Here is a 16,926-nt window from a genome sequence, read left to right on the forward strand (position 1 = left end):
CCGTGACTTATCAGTCTGGTTTCCTGTTTGTAATATGTATTTATTATGTTTTTTAGGTTTAACGGACTTTAAGCCAAGATACTGGGTCGGCGTCAAATATGATGAACCTTATGGAAAACATGATGGAAGGTGAGGAGGGATTTGAATACAGACCTGGGGAGCTACTGTTATGTCGGGTGGTCTTCTGTATGCCGGCGGTCGGGCTCCCGGCGCTCAGTATACTGGCGCCGGGAGCCCGACAGCCGGCATACCGACACTTATTTTCCCTCGTGGGGGTCCACGACCCCCATAGAGGGAGAATAAAATAGTGTGGCGCGCGTAGCGTGGCGAGCGCAGCGAGCCCGCAAGGGGCTAATTTGCGCTCACCACACTGTCGGTAAGCCGGCGGTCGGGCTCCCGGCGCCGGTATGCTGGTCGCCGGGAGCCCGACCGCCGGCCAGCCGTAGTGAACCCGTTATGTCATATGGCCTCAGATTGTATCCTGCTCTGACAGTGAAGAGTAATATGTTCAGTGCTATTTATTTATTTATTTATTACCAGGTATTTATATAGCACACACATAGTCTCCAGCGCTTTACGGAGAATATTTGGCCATTCACATCAGTCCTTGTTCTTGTGGAGGTTGCAATCTATATTCCCTACCACATACAGTATACATACTGTATATAACACAGGTTCTCAAACTCGGTCCTCAGGACCCCACACGGTTCATGTTTTGCAGGTCACCTGTAGGTGTTTAAAATGTGACAGTTGGCGATACACAGAGCAGCTGCTGGGTGACATTGAAAACGTGAACCGTGTTGGGTCCTGAGGACAGAGTTTGAGAACCACTGGTATAGAACATTTGTAACTTATTCATAGAAACTTATAGACATATACTACATATGCAAGTAAGTAGTTTGACTATAACCTATTTTCTCTAACATCCTGGTGGATACTAGGGTGACATTAGTACCATGGGGAATAGATCGGGTCCTTTGGAGCCTGGCACTTTAAGAAATCATTAGTGTGTGCTGTCTCTTCCCCTCTATGCACCTCCTAGCAGACTCAGTTTAGAAAAATGTGCCCAAGGAGCCGGATGCATTCTCTGGAGCTCCAGAGAGTTTACTTCAGAATTTATGTTAGTTTATTATTTTCAGGCAGCACTGGTTGGCAACCAGTCTGCCTGCATCGTGGGACTTAGGGGGGGAAACCGAACCAACTTCCTATAGCGTTAATGGTTCGTAATACCAGCTGACAGGACACTGAGCTCCTGCGTCGCTGTTTCTCATGCCCCAGGGTGTGAGCCCACGCCTGCAGCATGCCGCCACCCCTAACAGATGCCAAAGAAGATGCGGTGAGGTGAGTATTGCATCGGGATCCTGGTTAGCGGGTCCCTGGTGACAATGGCGGTATTAGGGCGCGGCAGTCACCCGGCCACGAGCTGTGGTGCCCGCTGGGGACCCACACTAGCGCTAAGTAAAAGGGGATCCTAATCTCCTTTTTTTACACAATATGACATTAAAGCTAGTATAATCTATATAGGGACTGCCCGCCATTGAAGGGGCGGGGCTTACCGGAAAGCGGGCCAGATGCTGAAAGGCGCCATTTCCTGCTGCTGACTACAGGCTGCACGCTGAGACTGCTCCTCCACAGAGCCCACTGAATCACCAATTCTACTGGTATCAGGGGTCTTATAGAAAGGGGGGAGCATATATACAGCGGTTACACTGCTGTGCTCATAACAAACATATAAATATACCCAGCGGAGCACTGCTCTGGGCTGAGGTATTGTGTGCTGGTCCCAGTCCTCTCTCTGTCACTCCATTCAGGGCTGTCTGGGCTTATTGTGCTGTTTCACTAACGTGTTGTCACTGCACTGTGATATAACACTGTGTTTTCTGCTATAAGCATGTCTGGGAAAAAGTCTGTGTGTCCCTCTTGCAACACCAAGTTTGCACCCTCTTCACAAGGGTCTCTACTATGTACCCAGTGTTCTCTGCCTTCACAAGGTAGTGGCTTGCCGGAACCTGAATGGTTATAATCATTTAAAACAATGATTACTAATATAAATTCAGAGTTAGCTGCTGCAAAGCAGGATAGGCAGACCCTGAAACAATCTGTAGATGATTTCTTGGCTAAGACTGCTGTCCACAGACTGGCTACTCAGCCCACTCTGGTGGTCTCTCATAAACGCACACTCCCACATGTGCTCCAGTCTGACTCTGATACTGAAATACCAGAGTTAGATGAGGGAGAACTGGAGGTGGAAGATGACAATGCTCAGTCCCCGGGAGTTGAGGCCCTGATTTATGCTATTAGAGAAGTCCTCAACATACAGGATAAGGAGACAGAACTAGAAGAGGAATTGTTTTTTAATGTGAAACCAAAATACTCTGTCACCTTCCCTATCTCCAAAATAATTAAATTCCCTTTCCAAAGAGGCGTGGGTGAATCCTGACAAGAAATCAGTGGCGGTTCTTGCCACGGGCAAGCGGTACTTTTGCCCGGGGCGCCGCCTTCCGGAGGGCGCCGGCGCCATCCGGAGGGCGCCGCACCAGGGCAAGAACCGCCACTGTGCCCCCCGCAGTGCCCTGCTGTGCCCCCCGCTTTGAAGGGAACTGGACGCGTAGCGTCTAGTTTCCCTTCATTGAGATGACCTTAGTTGTGCGGTGCGCGATGACGTCATCGCGCACCGCACAGCAAAGGTCCTCTCCGTGAAGGGAAACTAGACGCTACGGTCTAGTTTCCCTTCGTCTAGAGGACCTTTGCTGTGCGATGCGCGATGACGTCATCGCGCACCGCACAGCATAGTGGCACAGACACTAGGGGTCATAATTGACCTCTAGTGTCTATGCTGTTCTATGGGAGAGACGTAATAACGTCTTTCCCATAGATCGAAGAGAGGAGAGCAGAAGAGCGGCGCCGCCGGCGGAGGGGGTCTGGATCAGGAACGGGGATGGTAAGTATACTTTTTATTGATTTTTATTTTTTATTTCAGTGCGTTGACCACGCCCCCAAATTTAAGCCACGCCCCCATATTTTGCCCGGGGCGCCACAAACCTTAGGACCGGCCCTGCAAGAAATGTATTACTCCTAAGCGGTTACTAAATTGCTTTTCATTTCCTGCTAAGGATAGGAAAGTTTGGGAAAACCCACCATCTGTGGATACTTCAGTGTCCAGGCTGTCACGTAAAATCATACTGCCTGTCCCTGGGGCTATTTCCCTCAAGGATCCAGCTGACTGCAAAATTGAGACTACACTCAAATCAACCTATACTGCAGTGGGCATGGCCCAACGTCGTACTATTGCTTGCGGATGGAGTTTTAGAGCCATTGTTAAATGGTCAGATAATATAATAAAAGGGTTTGACTCCCTACCTCAGGATGAGATCATTACACAACTGCAGCATATCCAAGATGCTGCAAACTTTATGAATGAGACAGTTAAGGAATTATGTCTCGTTAATGGCCTTCCCACGGCTATGGCATTCTCGGTTCGTAGAACCCTGTGGCTCCTACAATGGTCAGCAGATGCTGTTTCCAAAAGGGGTGTTGAGAACCTTCCTTTTACAGGGGATGCTTGGTTTGGAGAAGAACTAAACAAGTGGATATCTCAGGCGACGGCAGATAAGTCTACCTATCTGCCGTCTGCTGCACCTCCTGCTAGACGTTCCTACACTGGGCCATCTCTGCAGTCCTTTCGTGTGGCAAAATTGAGAGGCAGAGCCAGGGGTGCATTAAATGCTGCTAAAGGAAATCACGGTATGTCCCGTAAACCAGCAGCTGCTGGTGCTCTGGACCAGTCCTCTGGATCCTCATCCACAAAGCCCTCCGTGTGATGTTTGGCACCAGCAGCGAGGCGACTTCCAGGTAGGTGCTCGCTTTTAGCACTTTGCCCATACAGTATGTGGGCAAAGTACTGCCAGGATCCTTGGGTGAGAGAGCTTATATCCCAAGGATACCAGCTGGAATTTTAGCAACTACCTCCTCTCAGATTCTTCAAGTCAGCCTTACCAGATTCACCTGTAGCAAGAGTTACCTTGCAAAAAGCCATTCAAAAACTGCTTTCCACAGGAGTTATTGTTCCAGTACCTCCTCCGCTGCAAACAAAAGTATTTTACTGAAGTCTCTTTGTGGTTCCGAAGCCGGACAGCTCGGTACGGCCGATCTTGAACCTCAAATCCCTGAACCTGTATCTTCACGTGATTCAAGATGGAATCCCTAAGGGCAGTGATCTCCTCTCTGGAGGAGGGGGAGTTCCTGGTATCTCTGGATATCAAGGATGCATACCTTCATATCCCAATATGGCTGCCTCATCAGGCTTACCTCCGGTTTGCTGTACTGGATCACCACTTCCAGTTCCAGGCCTTACCCTTTGGTCTCTCCACAGCTCCAAGGGTATTCACAAAAGTCATGGCATAACATAGTAACATAGTATTTGAGGTTGAACAGAGGCAAACTGCCCATCGTGTTCAACCTGTTTTAAGTTGTGATGATTCTACATACTTGCTAAATAATGTTTTATGACTAGTTAGCTACTATAACTCATGTTACCCCCAGATTAATCATGTTGATATTTTAAGTATTATAACCTTGGATAGCTTTTTCATTCAGAAATGTATCCATTCCTTTTTTAAATCCAATTACAGAGTCCGCCATTACCACCTTCCCTGGCAGGGAATTCCACATCCTGATTGCCCTAACAGTGAAGAACCCTTTCCTCCGTTGCGTTCGGAACTTTCTCTCCTCCAGTCGCAGCGAGTGCCCACATGTCCTAAACTGTGTTCTTTTAATAAATAATTCCTCTGATAACTCTTTGTGATGTCCCTTTACATATTTGAAGATCTTAATAATATCTTCTCTTAGATGCCTCTTTTCTAGTGTATACATATTCAGCCTAGTAAGTCTTTCCTTTTAGTTCAGTCCTTCTAGACCTTTAATCAATTTAGTAGCTCGTCTTTGAACACATTCGAGTTCACTGATGTCTTTTTAATACAATGGTGCCCAAAACTGAACACAATATTCCAGGTGCGGACGTACCAATGCCTTATACAGCAGCATGATTACATCCGAGTCCCTTGTCTCAATTCCCCTTTCTCTGACGTCCTAAGTGGATGCTGGGGACTCCGTAAGGACCAAGGGGGAACAGCGGCTCCGCAGGAGACAGGGCACAAAAGTAAAAGCTTTAGGATCAGGTGGTGTGCACTGGCTCCTCCCCCTATGACCCTCCTCCAAGCCTCAGTTAGGTTTTTGTGCCCGGCCGAGAAGGGTGCAATCTAGGTGGCTCTCCTAAAGAGCTGCTTAGAGTAAAAGTTTTGTTAGGTTTTTTATTTTCAGTGAGTCCTGCTGGCAACAGGCTCACTGCAACGAGGGACTTAGGGGAGAAGAAGTGAACTCACCTGCATGCAGGATGGATTGGCTTCTTAGGCTACTGGACACTAGCTCCAGAGGGACGATCACAGGTACAGCCTGGATGGGTCACCGGAGCCGCGCCGCCGACCCCCTTGCAGATGCCGAAGAGAGAAGAGGTCCAGAAACCGGCGGCTGAAGACTTCTCAGTCTTCATGAGGTAGCGCACAGCACTGCAGCTGTGCGCCATTGCTCTCAGCACACTTCACACCAGCGGTCACTGAGGGTGCAGGGCGCTGGGGGGGGCGCCCTGGGCAGCAATGAAAGTACCTATTCTGGCTAAAAATACATCACATATAGCCTCTGGGGCTATATGGATGTATTTAACCCCTGCCAGGTTGTCAGAAAAACGGGAGAAGAAGCCAGCCGAAAAGGGGGCGGGGCCTATTCTCCTCAGCACACAGCGCCATTTTCCTACACAGCTCCACTGCTAGGAAGGCTCCCAGGCTCTCCCCTGCACAGCACTACAGAAACAGGGTTAAAACAGAGAGGGGGGGCATTTTATGTGGCGATATTATTATATATTAAGATGCTATAAGGGAAAACACTTATATAAGGTTGTCCCTGTATAATTATAGCGTTTTGGTGTGTGCTGGCAAACTCTCCCTCTGTCTCCCCAAAGGGCTAGTGGGGTCCTGTCCTCTATCAGAGCATTCCCTGTGTGTGTGCTGTGTGTCGGTACGTGTGTGTCGACATGTATGAGGACGATGTTGGTGAGGAGGCGGAGCAATTGCCTGTAATGGTGATGTCACTCTCTAGGGAGTCGACACCGGAATGGATGGCTTATTTAGGGAATTACGTGATAATGTCAACACGCTGCAAGGTCGGTTGACGACATGAGACGGCCGGCAAACCAATTAGTACCTGTCCAGGCGTCTCAAACACCGTCAGGGGCTTTAAAACGCTCATTACCTCAGTCGGTCGACACAGACACAGACACGGACACTGACTCCAGTGTCGACAGTGAAGAAACAAACGTATTTTCCATTAGGGCCACACGTTACATGTTAAGGGCAATGAAGGAGGTGTTACATATTTCTGATACTACAAGTACCACAAAAAAGGGTATTATGTGGGGTGTGAAAAAACTACCTGTAGTTTTTCCTGAATCAGATAAATTAAATGAAGTGTGTGATGATGCGTGGGTTTCCCCCGATAGAAAATTATTGGCGTTATACCCTTTCCCGCCAGAAGTTAGGGCGCGTTGGGAAACACCCCCTAGGGTGGATAAGGCGCTCACACGCTTATCAAAACAAGTGGCGTTACCGTCTCCAGATACGGCCGCCCTCAAGGAGCCAGCTGATAGGAGGCTGGAAAATATCCAAAAAAGTATATACACACATACTGGTGTTATACTGCGACCAGCGATCGCCTCAGCCTGGATGTGCAGCGCTGGGGTGGCTTGGTCGGATTCCCTGACTGAAAATATTGATACCCTTGATAGGGACAGTATTTTATTGACTATAGAGCATTTAAAGGATGCATTTCTATATATGCGAGATGCACAGAGGGATATTTGCACTCTGGCATCAAGAGTAAGTGCGATGTCCATGTCTGCCAGAAGATGTTTATGGACACGACAGTGGTCAGGTGATGCAGATTCCAAACGGCACATGGAAGTATTGCCGTATAAAGGGGAGGAGTTATTTGGGGTCGGTCCATCGGACCTGGTGGCCACGGCAACAGCTGGAAAATCCACCTTTTTTACCCCAAGTCACATCTCAGCAGAAAAAGACACCGTCTTTTCAGCCTCAGTCCTTTCGTCCCCATAAGGGCAAGCGGGCAAAAGGCCAGTCATATCTGCCCAGGGGTAGAGGAAAGGGAAGAAGACTGCAGCAGGCAGCCCCTTCCCAGGAACAGAAGCCCTCCACCGCTTCTGCCAAGTCCTCAGCATGACGCTGGGGCCGTACAAGCGGACTCAGGTGCGGTGGGGGGTCGTCTCAAGAGTTTCAGCACGCAGTGGGCTCACTCGCAAGTGGACCCCTGGATCCTACAAGTAGTATCCCAGGGGTACAGATTAGAAATTCGAGACGTCTCCCCCTCGCAGGTTCCTGAAGTCTGCTTTACCAACGTCTCCCTCCGACAGGGAGGCAGTATTGGAAACAATTCACAAGCTGTATTCCCAGCAGGTGATAATCAAAGTACCCCTCCTACAACAAGGAAAGGGGTATTATTCCACACTATTTGTGGTACTGAAGCCAGACGGCTCGGTGAGACCTATTCTAAATCTGAAATCTTTGAACACTTACATACAAAGGTTCAAATCAAGATGGAGTCACTCAGAGCAGTGATAGCGAACCAGGAAGAAGGGGACTATATGGTGTCCCTGGACATCAAGGATGCTTACCTCCATGTCCCAATTTGCCCTTCTCACCAAGGGTACCTCAGGTTCATGGTACAGAACTGTCACTATCAGTTTCAGACGCTGCCGTTTGGATTGTCCACGGCACCCCGGGTCTTTACCAAGGTAATGGCCGAAATGATGATTCTTCTTCAAAGAAAAGGCGTCTTAATTATCCCTTACTTGGACGATCTCCTGATAAGGGCAAGGTCCAGAGAACAGTTGGAGGTCGGAGTAGCACTATCTCAAGTAGTTCTACGACAGCACGGGTGGATTCTAAATATTCCAAAATCGCAGCTGATTCCGACGACACGTCTGCTGCTCCTAGGGATGATTCTGGACACAGTCCAGAAAAAGGTGTTTCTCCCGGAGGAGAAAGCCAGGGAGTTATCCGAGCTAGTCAGAAACCTCCTAAAACCAGGCCAAGTGTCAGTGCATCAATGCACAAGAGTCCTGGGAAAAATGGTGGCTTCTTACGAAGCGATTCCATTCGGCAGATTTCACGCAAGAATTTTTCAGTGGGATCTGCTGGACGAATGGTCCGGATCGCATCTTCAGATGCATCAGCGGATAATCCTGTCTCCAAGGACAAGGGTGTCTCTTCTGTGGTGGCTGCAGAGTGCTCATCTACTAGAGGGCAGCAGATTCGGCAATCAGGACTGGGTCCTGGTGACCACGGATGCCAGCCTGAGAGGCTGGGGAGCAGTCACACAGGGAAGAAATTTCCAAGGAGTGTGGTCAAGTCTGGAGACTTCTCTCCACATAAATATACTGGAGCTAAGGGCAATTTACAATGCTCTGAGCCTAGGAAGACCTCTGCTTCAAAGTCAACCGGTGCTGATCCAGTCGGACAACATCACGGCAGTCGCCCACGTAAACAGACAGGGCGGTACAAGAAGCAGGAGGGAAATGGCAGCAAGGATTCTTCGCGGGGCGAAAAATCATGTGATAACACTGTCAGCGGTGTTCATTCCGGGAGTGGACAACTGGGAAGCAGACTTCCTCAGCAGGCACGACCTCCACCCGGGAGAGTGGGGACTTCATCTGGAAGTTTTCCACATGATTGTGAACCGTTGGGAAAGACCAAAGGTGGACATGATGGCGTCCCGTCTGAACAAAAAACTGGACAGGTATTGCGCCAGGTCAAGAGACCCTCAGGCAATAGCTGGGACGCTCTGGTAACACCGTGGGTGTACCAGTCGGTGTATGTGTTCCCTCCTCTGCCTCTCATACCCAAGGTACTGAGAATTATAAGACGGAGAGGAGTAAGAACTATACTCGTGGCTCCGGATTGGCCAAGAAGGACTTGGTACCCGGAACTTCAAGAGATACTAAGAAGGGACTTGCTTCAGCAAGGATCATGTCTGTTCCAAGACTTACCGCGGCTGCCTTTGACGGCATGGCAGTTGAACGCCGGATCCTAAGGGAAAAAGGCATTCCGGAAGAGGTCATCCCTACCCTGGTCAGAGCCAGGAAGGAGGTGACCGCACAACATTATCACCGCATTTGGCGAAAATATGTTGCATGGTGTGAGGCCAAGAAGGCCCCCATGGAGGAATTTCAACTGCATTTCCTACAAACAGGAGTGTCTATGGGCCTCAAATTGGGGTTCATTAAGGTTCAAATTTCGGCCCTGTCGATTTTCTTCCAGAAAGAATTGGCTTCAGTTCCTGAAGTCCAGAAGTTTGTCAAGGGAGTACTGCATATACAACCCCCTTTTGTGCCTCCAGTGGCACTGTGGGATCTCAACGTAGTTCTGGGATTCCTCAAATCACATTGGTTTAAACCGCTCAAATCTGTGGATTTGAAATATTTCACATGGAAAGTGACCATGCTGTTGGCCCTGGCCTCGGCCAGGCGAGTGTCAGAATTGGCGGCTTTGTCTCACAAAAGCCCATATCTGATTGTCCATTCGGACAGGGCAGAGCTGCGGACTCGTCCCCAGTTTCTCCCTAAGGTGGTGTCAGCGTTTCAACTGAACCAGCTTATTGTGGTACCTGCGGCTACTAGGGACTTGGAGGACTCCAAGTTGCTAGATGTTGTCAGGGCCCTGAAAATATAGATTTCCAGGATGGCTGGAGTCAGGAAAACTGACTTGCTGTTATCCTGTATGCACCCAACAAACTGGGTGCTCTTGCTTCTAAGCAGACGATTGCTAGTTGGATGTGTAGTACAATTCAGCTTGCACATTCTGTGGCAGGCCTGCCACAGCCAAAATATGTAAATGCCCATTCCACAAGAAAGGTGGGCTCATCTTGGGCGGCTGCCCGAGGGGTCTCGGCTTTACAACTTTGCCGAGCTGCTACTTGGTCAGGGGCAAACACGTTTGCAAAATTCTACAAATTTGATACCCTGGCTGAGGAGGACCTGGAGTTCTCTCATTCGGTGCTGCAGAGTCATCCGCACTCTCCCGCCCGTTTGGGAGCTTTGGTATAATCCCCATGGTCCTTACGGAGTCCCCAGCATCCACTTAGGACGTCAGAGAAAATAAGAATTTACTTACCGATAATTCTATTTCTCGTAGTCCGTAGTGGATGCTGGGCGCCCATCCCAAGTGCGGATTGTCTGCAATACTTGTACATAGTTATTGATACAAAAATCGGGTTATTATTGTTGTGAGCCATCTTTTCAGAGGCTCCGCTGTTATCATGCTGTTAACTGGGTTCAGATCACAGGTTGTACAGTGTGATTGGTGTGGCTGGTATGAGTCTTACCCGGGATTCAAAATCCTTCCTTATTGTGTACGCTCGTCCGGGCACAGTATCCTAACTGAGGCTTGGAGGAGGGTCATAGGGGGAGGAGCCAGTGCACACCACCTGATCCTAAAGCTTTTACTTTTGTGCCCTGTCTCCTGCGGAGCCGCTGTTCCCCCTTGGTCCTTACGGAGTCCCCAGCATCCACTACGGACTACGAGAAATAGAATTATCGGTAAGTAAATTCTTATTTTTTATGCATGCTAGCACCTCACTTGCCTTCTTTACTGCGCTTTGACATTGTGTACGGTTATTAAGCCTATTATCAATAAATACCCCCAAATCTTTTTCCAACTCTGTTTCCCCTAGGTGTTCCTCATTTAATATGTAGGATGCAAGTTTGTTTTTAGTCCCAAATGCATAACCTTGGATTTGTCTGTATTGAACCTCATTTTCCATTTAGACGCCCAGAGTTCAAGTTTAGATAGATCATTCTGCAAGGACTCCACATCCAATTCTGAATTAATTACCTTACACAGTTTAGTATCATCTGCAAAGATTGACACTGCTTTCCAGGCCTATTTCTAGGTCATTGATAAATATGTTGAACAGTAGAGGTCTGAGTACGGACTCTTGTGGTATTCCGCTGACTACAGGGGACCAGGTTGAAGACTTCCCGTTGACCACTACTCGCTGTACCCTGCTATCCAACCAGCTGCTTATCCATGTGCAAATAGTTTTTCCTAGGCCAATCTCCTTTAATTGGATCATCTGTCTCCTGTGAGGAACTGTATCGAAGGCTTTTGTAAAATCTAGGAAGACCACATCCACTGATTTTCCTTGATCAAGATTATTGTTCACTTCCTCGTAGAAGCTAATTAAGTTAGTCGGACATGACCTGTCCCTCACAAACCCGTGCTGGTTCTTGCTAATAATCCTAGCGGACTTTAGATACTCCTGTATGACGTCCCTTAGAATTCCTTCCAATATTTTCCCCACTATAGATGTTAAACTGGTCTGTAGTTTCCCGGAAGATTTTAGGATCCCTTTTTAAATAATGGCACTACCTCAGCTATACGCCAATCCTTCAGTACCATGCCTGATCTAATTGAACTATTGAAAATCAAGTATAGGGGTCGTGCCAGTTGTGGACTAAGCTCCATAAGAACCCTCAGGTGAAGTCCATCAGGACCAGGTGATTTATTAATCTTAATTTTGCTTAGTCTCTCTTGGACTACTACTTCGCTTAAACAAGTATCTAACCATGAATCATTACTGTCACAATTGTTATGCTCTACTCCCACCATCAGTTCTTCACTGGTGAATACTGATGAAAATAATAATTTGTTCAGTATTTCCGCTTTTATTTCGTCATCATTTATCAATTCTCCTAATTCATCTTTTAATGGACCTATATTCTCATTTTTTAACCTTTTACCGTTTATGTATTTAAAAAACTTTTTAGGATTGGTTTTACTCTCTATAGAGATTTGCTTTTCATTTTCCATTTTTGCTGCTCTTATTGCTTTTTTGCTTTTCCTATTACACTCCTTGTAATACTTGAAAGACTCCTCTATAATAGATTTAAATGCTTTGAAAGCCCGCTTTTTTATCCATTTCTGCCTTATCCTTCTTGTTAAGCCACATCGGTTTGAGTTTTATACTCCTGCATTTACTGCCCATGAGAATAAAGTTATGAATATAGCTATCCAGCAACCCTTTTAAAACATCCCACATTTCCGAAGTTTTCTTGTTATTAAACAGAACCTCCCACTCTCTGTCGTTAAGTGCACATCTAAGCATACTGAAATTAGCCTTCCTAAAGTTAAAAGTTTTGGTGGAACCCCTGTAGCTATGTTTCCTGAAACTGATGTCGAATGTGATCATATAGTGATCACTGTTACCCAAAGTCTCCCCAACTTTAGTGTTTGATATAATGTTCACATTATTAGTAATTACTATATCCAGTGTAGTTTTACCCCTAGTTGGGTCCTCGACTAATTGAGACAAGTAGTGATCCCTAAACATATTTAAGAACCTGCTGCCCCTTGCTTTAGCACATGAATCGTTACTCCAGTTTATATTCGGGTAATTAAAATCCCCAATGACAAGGATGTCCCCCAATCCCGAAGCCGTTTTGATTTTCCTGCAATAGTTGTTCTTCCTCATGTATGCTAATATCCGGCTATTTGTAGCACGTGCCTATGACTAGTTTTTTTTTTTCATCAATTCCCCCACTTGAGATTTCTACCCATAGTGACTCCACATTATCGCCAGTCTCCTCATAGATAACCTCCTTTAGGTATGGTTTAAGTGATGGTTTAACATAAAGACATACACCTCCTCCTCTTTTGTTAGCTATGTCCCTCCTAAAAAGAGAATACCCCTCCAAGTTAGCAACCCAGTCGTGAGAGTCGTCCCACCATGTTTCCGTAATACCTATAATGTCATACCCAGCTTTTGTTACTAACATTTCCAATTCCCCCATTTTACCTGCTAGACTTTGCAAGCATACATTTTAGTTTATCGGTTCCTTTATTTGTTTGTTTTCCTAAAGATTTCCCATCCTGGTTAACTAGTGCATCCATAGAGTTACTGATACAGACTGTCCTTCTCGCTCCCTCTCCAACCCCACCGTACTTGGTATTGCCCACCTTTCTTTTCTCTTTGGTCAACCCAATGCTCCCGTCTAAATTCACTGCCCTGACATAAGTATTTTCCCTTAAGTCCTGTACAACATTTTCTATAGTCTGTATTGATGACACATAATTGTTATTATGTAATGCTTTAGCAATACCTTTTTTAACACCCTTAATAGAATCCATGTAAATACCCTTACCGGCTGTACTTTCCCTCCCCCCTTTTCCACCCCCCATTTATCTCACTACCACCATCCCTACTATACTCGCTGCATGACCCATAGTTTCTAGCTAAACCCTCCCTCCAGGCTCATAGTTGAAAAGCTCCTCCAAACTACTAACCATCCTACCCCCCCAGCACCGCAGCCCCTTCCTCATTCAGGTGCAATCCATCATGAGAAGAAAGGTGGCGCCTGACTGAGAAGTCCGCCCAGTGTTCCAAGTACACAAACCCTTCTTTCCTACACCAGTCTCTGAGCCACACATTTACCTCCCTAATCTCCCTCTGTCTCCCTGGGCTAGCACGTGGCACTGGTAATATTTAAAAGAAAAATACCTTAGATGTCCTTTTTTTTAGTTTCTGGCCTAAGTCCCTATAATCTTTCTTAAGGACATCCCACCTATCACTAACTGTCGTTGGTGCCAACGTGCACCAAGACCGCCGGGTCTTTCCCAGCCCCTCCCAACAATCTATCTACCCAGTCCGTGATGTGCCGTACCTGAGCACCCGGGAGACAACAGACCGTACGGTGATCACGGTCCTGGTAGCAGATTGCCCTATCTGCCTTCCTAATGATAGATGGCGGAGATGATGCTGCAATTGTGAAAGATGGGAGTCAGCATAGTCCCATACTTGGACAATATCCTGATAAAGGCGGTGTCCAGGGAACGTCTGTTACACAGCATCGACTTAACAACTCGCCTGCTTACGGACCACGGATCAATCCTAAATTTCCAGAAGACTTACCTGGAACCATCTGAGAATTCAGTTCCAGAGAATGATCCTGGACACGGTATCGCAGAAGGTATTCCTTCCGATGGACAAGGCCTGGACTATCCAGGCTATGATCCGCTCAGTGCTCAGACCCCACAAAATCTTAATTCAGCTTTACATTCAATTGCTGGGCAAGATGGTAGCCTCCTATGAGGCAATACAGTACGGCAGGTTTCATGCACGTCCGTTCCAGCTGGACCTGCTAGACAAGTGGTCAGGTTCTCACCTGCACATGCACCAGAGTATAACTCTTTCGCCAAAAGCACATATCTCCCTGTTATGGTGGCTACAAATCTCTCACCTTGTAGAGGGTCCGTCTTTCAGTATCCAGTCATGGACCCTACTAACAATGGATGCCAGTCTCAGGGGTTGGGGTGCTGTGACCCAGGTGGTCCAGTTCCAGGGGAAGTGGTCGAGTCAGGAATCTGCCCTTCCCATAAATGTCCTGTAACTCAGGGCAATTTACAATGCTCTTCTGCAAGCCTCCAATCTCCTTCGGAATCAAGCCATCCAGGTGCAGTCTGACAATGCCACAGCGGTGGCGTACATCAATGACATGGAGGAACACGAAGCAGGGCCGCAATGTGAGAGGTGTCAAGGATACTCCTCTGGGTGGAAACCAACGCAAGCGCCATTTCAGCCATATTCATCCCAAGAGTGGACAGCTGGGAAGTGGACTTCCTCAGCAGGCACAATATCCATCCGGGGGAATGGAGCCTTCACCCTCAGGTGTTCTGACAACTAGTTCACCGGTGGAGCTGTCCGCAGATAGACCTGATGGCTTCTCAGGACTCACCTGCAGTTTTTGCCGAAAGTGGTATCGGCTTTTCACATTAATCAACTGATAGTGGTTCCGGTACTGGCTGACACATCGGTTGCTCCAAAGTCCCTGGATGTTGTGAGGGCTTTGAGGATTTACATCAAGAAGACAACTCATCACAGGAAGTCTGACTCCATTTTTGTCCTTTATGACGCTACCAAAATTGATCGTTCTGCTTCTAAGCAATCCTTTGCTCGTTGGCTCAGGTTAACCATTCAACAAGTCTATTCTTCGGCAGCATTACCGTTGCCAAATTCTGTCCAGGCCCACTCCACAAGGCCGGTGGGTTCTTCCTGGGCGGCTGCCCGGGGTGTCTCGGCCTTACAATTGTGCTGGACAGCTACTTGGTCTGGTTCGAACACGTTCATAAAATTCTACAGGTTCGACACCTTGGACAGAGATTACCTTCAGTTTGGTCAGGTGGTTTTGAAGGGGTCTTAGCACTCTCCCACCCATTCTGGGAGCTTTGGGACTTCCCCATGGTACTAATGGCACCCCAGTATCAACTAGGACATTAGAGAAAATAGGAATTTAATACCTACCAGTAATTCCTTTTCTCGTAGTCTGTAGTGGATACTGGGCACCTGCCTCTGTGCTTCGAGTTCCTGCTTACCTGGTTGGGTCTGCTGTTGCTGTCCCTGTTCCATGTTTGGTTAGCGTTGCTATCCTTTATTATAGTTAGCGTTGCTTTCCACTGTTTTGGTTAGCTCTGCTATATTTGTTATTGTTGTGTGTTGGTTCGTTACCGCACCGCGTTTTGTGTTTATAGCCTTCTCTAAAGTATGTCCGTCTCCTTGGGCACAGTTTTCCTGGACTGAGTCTGCTAGGAGGGGCATAGAGGGGAGGAGCCAGCACACACTAATGATTTCTTAAATTGCCAGGCTCCAATGGACCCGATCTATACCCCATGGTACTAATGTCACCCCAGTATCCACTATGACTACGAGAAAAGGAATTACCGGTAGGTATTAAATTCCTATTTTTGAAGTGTAGGAGGAAACCAGAGCAGCCAGAGGAAACCCATGCGAGCAAGGGGAGAATATACATTATCCACAGTCAGGGCCTCGGTGGTAATCCAACCCCAGACCTCAGTGCTGTGAGGCAGTAATGCTAACCATTGTAATTTATAATAAAATAAACGTAATAGTACTGCTTAATCTAAAAGCAAACATCGGGTGTTATGGCTCATAACAACTGCTTTCCTGAATATTCCCCATTGTATTGTTCTCCTGCAGGGTGACCAAATGACGTGAAGATGTAGCTTCAATTAGCTGCAAGTTTCCATCGGAACTTCACTGCCATATCGCAGGTTAACTTGCTCGTTTTTGTTTGCATTTGCTACCGGTGCGAGCAGAATCGAGCAAGGTGTTCCTTCCTGCAATTACCTGCACCATATTCAGCTACATTGCACCAGAACCTCATGCTTAGTTGAACTGCTCTGAGCCCTCAGAGATAGATGAAACATCTTCCTTTGTCTCGATTCATTACTGATTTTTCCTCTTTATTTTGTGCAGTGTTGATGGGAAACATTACTTCACATGCTCACCCAAGTACAGTGCGTTCCTGAAACCACAGAATGTGACGGTTGGTGACTTCCCAGAGGAAGACTTTGGTCTAGACGATGAAATGTGACCACCCTGTGCCATATCCATTCATAGCTCATCCTCTATGCCCGATTTCCACCTTTTATCACTGCGTTCCATTCAGTGTATTAACAATGTGAATAAGTAGATGTTATGTTCTTTTTCTTTATACAAATTAATGAAATGCCTGTTCTACTTTATAAACCATTATGCTTTATTTCTGGAGATCCGGGAGTTGCCCATTTTATGATCTACATCGCAAAAAGAGAACATTGGAATCAACAAATTGGACACTTTAATGAGTGCCTCAATATTTATTTATTATTAGTGATGAGCGGGTTCGGTTTCTCGGAAACCGAACTACCCCGAACTTCACCCATTTTACACGGGTCCGAGGCAGGTTCGAACCTTCCCGCCTTGCTCGGCTAACCCGAGCGCGCCAGAACGTCATCATCCCGCTGTCGG

At 47.2% G+C, this 16,926-nt stretch overlaps 1 pseudogene; it reads left to right on the forward strand.

Moving 5' to 3' along the window:
- Nucleotides 1–16,558, forward strand: part of LOC134949858 (tubulin-folding cofactor B-like) — a 45,253-nt pseudogene extending 28,695 nt beyond the window's left edge.
- The last annotated feature ends 368 nt before the right edge of the window (nt 16,559–16,926 follow it).

This window comes from Pseudophryne corroboree, chromosome 8, assembly GCF_028390025.1.
Source record: "Pseudophryne corroboree isolate aPseCor3 chromosome 8, aPseCor3.hap2, whole genome shotgun sequence".
In the NCBI taxonomy this organism is placed as follows: Eukaryota; Metazoa; Chordata; class Amphibia; order Anura; family Myobatrachidae; genus Pseudophryne; species Pseudophryne corroboree.